The following is a 12,482-nucleotide window of genomic DNA, read 5'->3' as shown; positions in this document are numbered from 1 at the left end:
TGGCATTGCCTGGGAAACAACATGTTCTGTTTGACACACTAAGTTCAGATCTCTGGAATAGGTGACCCTTGTGCTGTTTGTCTTGTGGATTTGCAGCAGCTCCATCAGGGATGGATTTGTGAGCACCTTGTAGGTTAGACACAGGTTGCCTCTTAACAGTTGATAGGAGACAGAGTAAAGGGACAGGGCCTTCAGTCTGTATAGAACATGTTGTTTATACCCTGTATTTTCTTCGTGAGGAACCTTCGAGGTCACTCCAGCTGCTGCAGGTGTCTTTTTAAGTACATTCCAAATGGTATGTTGTACTCAATTATTCATCTAATGAGGGCTGTGGACAGTGGGACTATAATCTCCCTAGATGCGGATGCCATACCTTAACTTATACGTTGTGCCACATGAAATGGCTTCCTTACCACTGTGGATATGTGATGGCCAAAGTTTAGGCTACTATCTACCTGAGTACCCAGATCTATTACCTCTGAGTCTACTTTTATGAGTATGTTGTTAATGTTGTAGTTAGCAGGGGTATTTGATTTCTCAAAGGGTATGATAATGCATTTCTTCATGTTTAATTTCAGGCCATGATTCTGACACCAATCATTTGCCTGGTCTAGACATTCCACCACCAGCCTGCAGTCATCTGTAAACGTTGTCATATAGACGCCTTCTACATTGGCCTTGGCATCTGAGGTAGAAATTCTACACAGGAGTGGGCCCAACACTGAGCCTTGTGGCACACTACTAGTAACTGCCCTTTTCCTGTAACTTGAATCACTCACTTTCACCACGTGTCCTGTCCTTGAGGTAACTGGATAACCATCTGGTGACATTGGGATTTATGTCCAGTTCTGTGAGTTTACTTATACCTGAGTAATTGTGTCAAATGTCTTGGCCAGGTTGAGGTAGGTGGTATGCACTGTTTTACCCCCCTCCATGGCTTTAGCAACTTTCTCAAAAAGTTTACCAGATTTAGTAGGCATTACATGCCCTTTAATAAGCTGAATTGGGTCAGGTCCACTCTTTGGAGGCTAGTTATGTCTTTATTTATCAGGCCCATGATTATTCTTTCCATGGTCTTACAAACAAGACTAGTCAAGCTTATGGGTCTGTCATTTCCTGGGTCAGTTGACAGTCCACCCTTATGCAGGTGTTGACTGTAGCTATGCTCCACTCTGTTGGAACAAAGCTGGTATGTAGGCTTTGGATAAATAAAGAACCTATTGGGCCTAATAGGTCCCTATTTCAATTACTTAAGAGGCAAGCTGGTATATCATCGGACCCCAATGATACTGTGTTTTTATGTTTTTATCTCTGAAGAGTGCTGTGGCTACCTGTTCTTTAAAGATAATTAGTGGAGGAGAAGCAGAGAGTATTTCTTAGGGAGAACTGGGGGTGATTATGGACTGAAGTTTGAGCTAAATTTATCAGCCAGCTGATTTGCTATATCAGCCAGCTGGGTATAGGAGATAGTATTGATAACTTATTCTGCACATTGATGGGTATTGCCCTTAAGATTTCGGACATAGCTGAACAAAAACACTTGTGGTTATCCTTAGCTTTAAAGGCTATTTTTATCTCAAAGTCAGCTTTCAGAGACTTTACTATTTCCCCTGATGCACTTGTTTATACTAATGAGGGACTTATTTCCCTGTTGTGCACATTCTCTCTTACTTTTTGACAGGATTTTCTTTCTTTTGTTGTACAATCTATTAAGACCAGGGGTCCACCAGGGTGGTTCGTTTTTGTGGTTAGACCTGGGCTTATTTCGGTTTAGTACTGCTTTTTCTACAAGGCTCTAGTGTATTGTTCTGTATAGGCTACTGTGTTTTCTGGATTTGGGAGAGCTTGGAATCTAGCTATGCTGTCATTTCTTAGGAGGTAGCTTGCTTTAGAAAAGTTTTTAAAGTTCTTGGCGATCGATAGGGGCTTTAGTTTTACCTTAATTTCCAAGGAGGCTGCTTTGTGATCTGATCTTACCAGTGAAGACGTCACACTTGTGGGGGTGCAGCACTCTCCCATATTTGTGAGTATCAGATCTAGGATATTTGTTCCCCTGGTGGGAGTGCAGACCAGCTGCTCCAGGGTATTTGAGTTTACAAAGTTGAAGAATCTTTGAGTCTGTATGTTTATGGTCATGTATGCCTCCCAGTTATTGGAGAGCTAATTAAATCACCCATGAATCTGGTATTAGCCTGGATGGTGAGAGATTCAAGTAGCTCTAGATATGATGTGTGGGTATGCTGGTTCACGAAGGGGGACCTGTAACTAGCAAGAATATGGTAATTTTATTTCACCAAAATAGTTGGACATGGAGTAGTTCTAGCATGTCATATCGACTGACCAACCTTGAGGTGAGACTATCCTTTATGAAGACAGAGACACCTCTGCCTTTCACTCTATCAATTTCAGTGGATGAATGGAGTATATGATAGGTATTATAGCCATGCACAGCTGGAGTGCTTTCTGTGGCTTTAAACCATGTTTCTGTAATTGCACAGATGTCAGCATTCTCCAGAGTGGTGAGAGCTTCTAGGGAGTGCAGTTTCTTGTTGAGTCTGTTAGCAATAAGCAGCAACACCTTTAGTTTGTCTTGAGTATCATTTCTTATATTGGAAGGTTTGTCTGTTTGGTAATGTCTAAAAAGGCTAAGTGGGGGTGGATAATGTTTTAGCCACTATCCAAAATCCTAGAGGTGACAGGTGGAGGGCATCCCTGGCAAAACAGCATGGTCTGTTGACTATGTCCTCCCAGGCTGACAAATATTGGACTCCTTTGGAATGATACCAGTAGGTTAGCCAGTTCCCAGATGCATTGCAGATTTATCTTTTGAACTCCTGCTCAGTCCATCATCTTGCCTGTTGCTCCATTTGACCATGGTCTGACTCTCAGTAGTTGATGTCTTTCGGGGGCAGTATATATCAGCATGGGACAAGATGGTTGACAATCCAAGAATGTCCTGCACCTTTTATTCTATATCTTTCACACACAGGCTAAAGCTCTTGCTTCCCTCATTGTGCCTTTTTGGTAGAGTGACAAATGGGTATTCTGATATACCATGTACAAATGTGTAACCATTTCGAACCCCATATCTGACCATATCAAAATGGCTCTTCTTAGTGCCAGAAGTAGTGACAACAAATTGGCTCATCTTGAGGCTCTCCTGTAACTTGAACTACATACATATTTTTGTATAGTTACTGAGAGTTGGTTTCAATGTAAAGATAGACTCTATCCAGACCTGGGTTTTGTGCCTAGCATGTATTCAGGCCAGATAGAAACTGTGAGGGCATTCCATATTTGCCAATGACCATATTCCCTCTACATGGATTCCTGGAGATCCACAAACTGAACTCCCTGAATTCCAACTTAACCCTGAATAAGAAAACTATCACCTTACAGCCTGCAACAGGACACTCTCCATATCTCCTGAATACCACGTAAGAATCCTTAATGTCCTTGAGGAGCTAATTATTACCAAAAACTCCATTAAAATGGGAGCATTCAACTAATCCTTAATAAACTGGAGAACTTATACCTCCAAAGTCAAGTATGTCTAGAGATTCTTAGACTTGATAAATAAAAAATCCATAGAACAGCTAGTTAACAAACCAAATAGTGGACTTAATATTGTTGGAACGTTCCTAACTAACATAGTCACTACATGTACCACCATTCTAGTTTCTCCATCTCTGGTAAAGTCTGATCATAAATACACAACTTTCCTCCTCAAACTCTAGGACAAGATATCTAAATTTATTAATATCACCAGACACATTACAAAGATGGCCGCCGTTCTGTAAGCACTGTTAACCTGCAGCTCCTCAAATGCCCAGAGAAAAAATCAACCTAGAAGATATACCAGGACTTATTTAATAACAATCTGCTGATCCAACAACTCTACTTATTATCCAGAAACACAGAAAAGATACCTGAACCTAAATTACTAGCAAATCTATCAAGATTACAACAGATTACCTGGACCTGTAGTAAGTCTCAAAGAAAGAAGCCGTGTGCTCATAAAACTTCCCTCATATCCATCTGAATATATACCAGAAGTTTTTTTACTTTTACCTGTGCCTTTACAAAATGTCAAAAGATGATAAAGCGATGGAGACTACAACAACAAAAACTAAACTTTCAGAACTTATGTCACCTGAGAAAGATTTAAACTCCAAAGGGCAGAAAATAACAAAACAACAAGAGTCCGGAAAACCTGGAAATAAAAATAAAACAGATCAAATGGCAAACCTGGAAGATATTAAAGCAGCCTTACTACCTATCCAAGAAGCTATAAAATAATTATCTACTCAAGTGCAATCCTTTGGAACTTCCTTCAATCAAATTATGGAAAGAATGGACAAATGTGAAGCTAAAATCATACAGAATGAAGACAAAATACCCTGTTTACCAAAAAATCTGACTCACATGAAACAGACATTCAAAATATGCAAGCTAAAATCATTGATCTTGAGGCAAAGTCTAGAAGAAATAATATAATCATCAGAGGCATGCCGGAAAATATACAACACTATGATCTGATCCCATCTATCATACAAATACTTACAACTCTACTCAAAGACCCAAAAGCTGCACATCAAATAACAATAGAAAGAGCTCATAGAGCTCTAAGAGAATCTCAAGCATCAAATAGTCCAAGACCTGTCTATGCCAAACTCCTCAAATTTCAAGATGTGAATAAAATATTATTAACTGTAAAGAAAAATGGGGGGATCATTAATATGGAACAACAACAGAATATCCCTGGCCCAAGACCTGCCTCTACAAATTAGGCAAGCCAGACAGCTTCTATCACCTTATTGCAGATTCCAGATTGAAAAACAACAAAAATTCCAAATGAAGTACCCAAATACCTTAATATTTTCGGTTTATGGGGTGAAATATTCAGTTTCTAACAAGAAAGAAGCAAAGCTTACCTTCATGTCAGTGTTTAAATCCATTCCAGCATTCAGAGAACTAGATTTAAGTCCCGTTGTGGTCAACTGAACTCCGAGGTCGGATTCATCCTCCACCAACAGCCGAGGACCTATTTTTCCTTATATCTGGTATCTACCCTGCACTAGGCCGTATTGTGGGTCTGGTGAGACCCTTTTCCTGACTCTACAAAGCGCGAAAACTTAAACAGGAAGTGTACATCCTTCGCGCAATGCTGGCTTTCCCACGAGAGGAACCGAAAGTGCGTTTGAAGCCTTAGAAGCAGCTTTGAAGATGTGGCGCATCCGGATGTCCGATCGCAATATGAGTCCCCCTTCGCGAAGCTAAGCAATCGGCTTAGCTGGATGGAAGCTCGAAGGAAAGTCTAAAAGGAACTGTAAAAAAAAAAAAAAAAAAAAAAGAAGAAAAGTAAAATAAGTAATGTATAGTTACAAAAACACCAAACACATGTAATATAATGTGAAATGTCAACCTCATTGCCCCATAAACTGTAGTTAAACTTTAATTAATAAGTTTAAACATCTACAAATATTTATACACACATACAATTTATACAGAAGATTTGTGAAAATGAAACATTTGGCATGCAACCAGATATCAAAACACTATATATTAATGCAACAAACTACAGTTAAGCAACTATACAAACCTGGAATACATAATCATAAGAGCTAAATATTTTTAATTCTATCTATTATGTATACATCAAAAATATCAGACAACCAGTGAGCATTTACCTTCCTTACTATTACAAATCCAATTGACATAAGCATACAATTAGCATTACTGTAAAGCTTCAACGCAGAGGATTCATAAACCTAAATATATATCACATATCTTCACAACTTTAATGTTGCATTAGCCTGAGTTGGTAAAGAAGCATGCATAGGTTACACCTTTGTTAACTCATTCAACATGGCCCAACAAGCTGGATGGAATAGATGTTAATATAGTTTATTGTATCAGATAACGGATTACTAACTAGTAGTTGTGTAGCTTCTAGATTTGGTAACCATCTGAATACCTAAATATTGGTGTTTATGTTTATTTACTTACATAAGCCGGAACTGCTAAATATTTACATTGTTTTCACCAGGATTCAGGAAGCTTTTATCAAATCTAATATATGTTGTATGACATTTACTTGGATAGAGAGAAATTGCCTCAAATCCTCTTTAATATAACGCTACCTACCTAAGAACTTAAAATCACAGGGCAAAAATGATAAAAAGGGTAGTTCTAGAAGTAGGGGTTCACTTGAAGCTAAAAATTCGACCAATACCTACAAGTGACTTAAGTTACAATCACAAAGGAAAAATTAGGCCTAGAAAAAGTGGAGGGACCACGCACAAACTAAGGCTAGATAAGGAAGTTACATATTTTATGTACATAGTTATTAAACTAAATTGAGAAAATAAGATATAGGTATCATTCTCTTAAATAGCATTTATGTTAAGCTGTGCAAATGGATGTCTACTGTCTTTAGTAGTAATCAGAACTGGTGCTTATGATTGCTCAAAACTATGACATCATATAAATAAATCTAACAAGAAGAGGTGTAGGTCTCAAAGCAGTGTTTGCTAGTGAATGAGTGGGATAGGCTTTGTACAAATAATTTTAGGTTATTCAGGACCATCATGTTTCTTTTACCTCTCATATGCTAATATACAAGGCATATATTTACGATTGATACAGAAAAATACAAATACAAGCTATTGTCAGGCCCTGTTAATTTCCTGGTCCAGGGTATTAGTGGGTAGGCACTGGGAAGGGACGGGAAATAAAGAATTCTTTCATAACATACCTTTGATAAGAAATCGACATAATCTAAAATATCTACTCATATTTCAAGATTACCTATACAAAATAAAGCTATATGAATGTGGGAAATAGATTCATGGAATATTAAAGGGCTTCAGAGCATGAAAAGAAGGAAACTGTTTCTTCATCTATTTCTGCAAGCTAAGGCGTGTTTTATACTACTGCAAAAAACTCATTTAACCATTGAGCAATGGTCAGAAATAAAAAAAGAAAAAATGGATAAGAGAAATAATAGCCTCTGAAGGCAAGACCAATAGTGCTGGAGTTGCGATTATCATTAAGGACCAATATCAAGACAAAATTATAGAATCCAAAACAGATAAAGAAGGTAGATGGTGCTATGTGATCTTATCAACTACCCTTTAAGATAAGCCTATTATACTTCTCAATATATATGCACCTTGTTACAATCAACATTCCTTCTTCGCTTCATTATATCCTATCTTAAATAAATACAATAATCATTACATAATCATAGGGGGGGACTGGAATGCTTATCAAAACCCTAAACAGGATAAATCAAGCACACAAAGATCATGTAATAACCAAGCAGTGTTAACATTAAGCGAACTTAAATATGACTTTAGGTTATATGATCCCTTTAAATATGGTAACAAAACTCATACCTCAAATGACTTTACGTTTTACTCCAACTGTCACAAAATGTGGTCAAGAATAGACTTCTTTCTAATTTTGGAAGCACTAATCAATCTTGATCCCACAGTATATATCCATGCCCGCTACCTATCAGACCATTCTAAAATTACATTAAACATTTTCAAGGATTCTAGAACCAACACACCATATAGGGGATATAACTGGTCCTTAAACCCCAACCTCTTAAATAAAAAGGAAATAGTTCAGGAAATACAGGACATACTTAAAACCTCATTAGTCAAGATAGTAAAACAGCAACACCCACCAGATATTGAATGGACGGCAACTAAGGCCCAGATAAGAGGTATCTTCGTCCAAAAAGCTTCTTATTATAAAAAAATCTAACTCAGAGAAGAACAGCTACTAGAGAGTAAAATCAAATCATTAGACCAGGATTTAATGAAAAATCATAACACACAAACTGAATCAGAACTATTGAAATGTCAGAAAGAACTTTTCTTAATCCAAAATAATAGATTATTATTTCAAGAAACTAAAATACTTGCAAAATATGCGAACCATATACAAACTCCGTCACGAGCACTAGCAAAAATTATTAACCAGTCTAAAACACCCTCCCAAATTCATGAAATATGCTATAAAAACAAAACCTTTACGAGATCTGAGGATATTATTAACACATTTGAAATGATATACTCACAAGTCTATGGAGAACAAAAAAATTTATCCACAAATGAAAATAATTGTGACTTCCTACAAAAACTTAACTTTCCGAAAATTGATGTGGAACTACAAAAAGACCTAATAAAACCAATATCCATTGAAGAAATAACAACTACAATTAAAAAACTAAAACCACATAAAGCTCCTGGCCCAGATGGCCTTACAGCGGAATTTTATAAAACATTCTACATTATTATTGCTCAAATTCTATTGCACATATTAAATTATATAATAAATAATACAATTAATGATATACACTTTAATGCATCCAAAACAATTTTTATACCCAAAGAAAAGTCAGATCCTCAGAACCCGGACAACTACAGACCTATATCCCTTCTAAATATTGATACTAAAATTCTGACATCTATTCTGGCTAGTAGACTGAAGAAAATATCGAACATAATTATATCCAATGAAAAGTCTGGCTTTTTAGCATCTAGACAAACCAGTGATAATACTTTAACACTACATACATTAATTTCATTTGCTAACCAAAAGAAACTAAACATGTACGCACTCATTATAGACGTACAAAAGGCCTTTGATAGAGTTAATATAAAATTTTTATTTCAGATCTTACCCTACTTTAATATACCCCAAAAATGTATTCTAACTTTACAAACATTATACAATAACCCTTATACAACATTATATATAAATAAAACATGTTCCAAAAGAATTCAAATTAGAAATGGTACCTGACAAGGATGCCCTCTATCTCCCCTATTATTTAACATATATCTAGAACCCCTAGTTCTATATATCAAACAAAAGATATATCATAATGCCCCAGTAATTTATGGTATCAAAATCACTTTATCAGCTTTCGCAGATGACCTCAACATATATTGTACAACACCTATCTCAGACACCGAAAAAATAATATCTGCCATTGAAGACTTTGCATTAATATCAAACTATAAAATAAACCTTAATAAAACCAACATATTTCCTTTAAGAACTCCAAAACCTTTCTCACTTTTACCATTGATAGGCCAATTAAAAACTGAAGAAAAGGTCAAATGCTTAGGAATTACATTCTCTACAGATAATAAAGATTTTTATCTCAATAATATTAAACAAAATTGGGAACACATTTTAGCCGATCTAAAAAGGTGGAAAAATTTGAAATTACCACCACTAGCAAAAGTTTGGATTATTAAAATGAATGTCTTGCCTAGACTATTATACATTTTCAGGTCTGCACAGTTGCTAATACCCAAGAAATTCTTTAAACAAATACACACCGAATTCGCTAAATTTATTTGGGAACCAAAAAAAGTAGAATATCTTATGATAAATTGATGACCCCGAAAAGCAAAGGTGGACTAGATCTACCTAATTTTGAGATTTATTACTTAATCATAAATGCCAATAGAACTTTAAGAATTGCAACCTACGATACACAAAGCAATAATTGGTCCCCACACTGGTTAAAGATATGTTTTAAATATATTAAAAATCTGAATATTAATCCTAAATCATTGCCTTTTTTAAACAGAGACAACACTAAAACATATAATATAATGGAACCCATTAAAAACTATATAACATTAACGCAAGATCTCTTTAGATCAGTAAATCTCTTTCAATACATAATGATTCTACAACCCTTCCACAAAAATCCTAACTTGAAAATTGATAACCAGCTAATAGACCTGAAAAGATTCCCACTTATAATAAACTTATCATTACAAGATATATATCCATACATAAATTGTTCGGCTCATGAATTAAGACAGCAACTGGGTCTTCCCAAATCATATCTATTGATCTTGAGGCAGATTAAAGAAATATCTACAAATTACTTTAAAAATGTAACCATCATTAAAGAGGAATTAACGAAATGTATATCACTATGGCAATCCCTTTTACAAAACAGCAAATTTATAACATGCTCATACAAATTGATAAAACACATCAAATATCAAAATCAGCTACCCTTAGCTAAATACTGGAAAGAAAAATTGCCACTGGTGGAAGAAAACAAAATAGCACATGCAATTAATTTAACGATAAAATCCATTTCCCTTCAAAAGCTATCATTTACCCAACTCATGATATACAATGATGCCTACTACACACGCCTTGGCTTGCATAAATTTAACCCTACAAATTCTCCAAAGTGCCCATATTGCAAAGATGAAACTGCTGACCTTTTGCACATGTTCTGGAGCTGTAAATGTATATATAAACTTTGGAACTCACTGAAAATACAACTCCAAAAGATGGGATATCAAACAACAACGCTTACTTGGGAATTTATGGTATTACATATCCCCCCAAATAACCTATCTAAAACCCAAATTATCATCCTAATAAATATTTTTATGCTAATGAAACTTTACATAGCTACTAACTGGCTGACCCCATCTAAAACCTCATGGGAAAACTTTAGGACCTTAGCGATAAAACACATCTTAGCCCACAAATACATATTAAATAAACAAAACAAAAAGCCCTACAACTTGAAAACATGGGAACAAATTTTCAACATTATACTGACATAAAACATAGAACCTGAACTACCTCTTCAATATACACAATACAAAACATAACAATAATTGAAACTACACTTTTCCAAGATGCTAACCCTGGAGAAAATAACCTATATTTTTTACTTTTAAGAGAGAGTATGGAAGCATTCATGTAAATAATGTAAATATGTTGTAAGAATATTGATAGAATTTCTGTTAGAACATCAATTGTATACCTTTTGGGCAAATGTTTTGTAATGAATAAAAAAAAAAAAAAAACAATAAAAAATATTATTGAAAAAAAAAATATCACCAGACATGACTGACACTGCTGCTATTTATAAAAAGGAATTATATTTCTACATAGGTAAGTGCTTAGACTTAGCCATCCCTTCTAGAGCCAAATATAATGGGACATTTAAGAATAAACATCTCTAAATAAACTCGAGAACAAGAGAAAAAAATTCTTAACTCATACAACAAATCTAAAATTCCTTAAATTAAGATTGCACAAAGAATATTAGTAAAGAACTAAAAGTTATATCAGGTTTATTAAGACAAATGAACTTAAATTGGCTTCTGAAGCCAAAGATAATTATACTTTCTTCTTACAGTAGGAAACAAAATATAGCATCCAGCAGTGTTCTGAACTTATACAAATAGTACCACCCACTCAGACCTAGTAGAGACAGCAAATATTAGCAGACAAATTTAGTGTAAACTTTACCTATGAAATAGCAGTATTAGTTCCACAAATTCCGGACTCCCTTGCATCTCCTGTTATCACAAAGGGACAGATAGTGAAGGTACTCTCAAAGACCAAAAATACTATTGCCATGTGGCTTGATTTATAGGTTCATAGATTAGTACTAGACTGATTGCACTTATGGGCCATTTTAAGCCTAGCCAATTACCTCCAGTGAGAATCAAACCCCGTACCTTGTGTCAGTAAGGCAAATACCTTAACCATTATGCCAACCTCCCACCCCCTTTATCTGGATGTAATAAGTAGCAACAAACATGCCTATGTAGAAATCCTCCTTAAATTGTTTACCATATGTTAGCTACAGGATTTGAACTTAAAGTATGGTGAAATGCAGTGATAGTGATGATGATGATGATGATATCCCTACACTCGAGCATCTCTACCACAGTCCTAGGAAACTATAGCCCCATTGGCCTAGTCAGGCTAATTTACAAAGCCATAGAATGCATCATATACTTCCACATAAACTATTATACTAAAAGCCTTATCTGGCTAGACTGACATGTTTGCCTTTGTGAGACGAATTTCTGCCTACTCATTTTAGTTTACTTCTTTAAGAACGTCACACAGCCTGTAGACAACAGTCATTCTAGTTTCATAGCTTATTTTAGATCTGGCCAAAAGTATTTCACACATCTCAACTTCTTAGCACAAGAATTCTGGACTATGTAAAAAAACATGGGGGAGCAAAGGCCCCAAATCTGGGAAAGATGTTAAATATTGATCTTATCAATTTAGAAATTTGACAGAATAACAGGTTTTGCATTAGCATGACCTTTCTGAAGGATAGTCTGACACTCAGATGGCTGTCATTATTTAGTTACTTCATTCCTGAATGATTTGCCAGAAACCACAAATTTCATGAAGGATAGAATACAAATATGAGAAAAAACAACATTCTGTGAACTTCTGAACAGCTGAAAGGTATGGCTCATGCTGGCCTTGTAACTAAACTAAATACCTTAGAAGCAGTAGTGTAGATAGAGTGGGCACAAGGTATTAAGGGGAGCTCTACTGGGAGATGCTGATCGATTGTTAGTGCAATACCTGTATTTATTTTTGTACAGAACTGAATTTCAATACTTCTGAAATACTTCAGAGTAAGCTATTTATTTATTAAT

Source organism: Protopterus annectens, chromosome 1.part2 (genome assembly GCF_019279795.1).
Source record: "Protopterus annectens isolate FY-2018-M chromosome 1.part2, PAN1.0, whole genome shotgun sequence".
Taxonomy (NCBI): Eukaryota; Metazoa; Chordata; order Ceratodontiformes; family Protopteridae; genus Protopterus; species Protopterus annectens.
The sequence above is the reverse complement of the archived record's forward strand: the minus strand, read 5'-3'. Positions refer to the sequence as shown.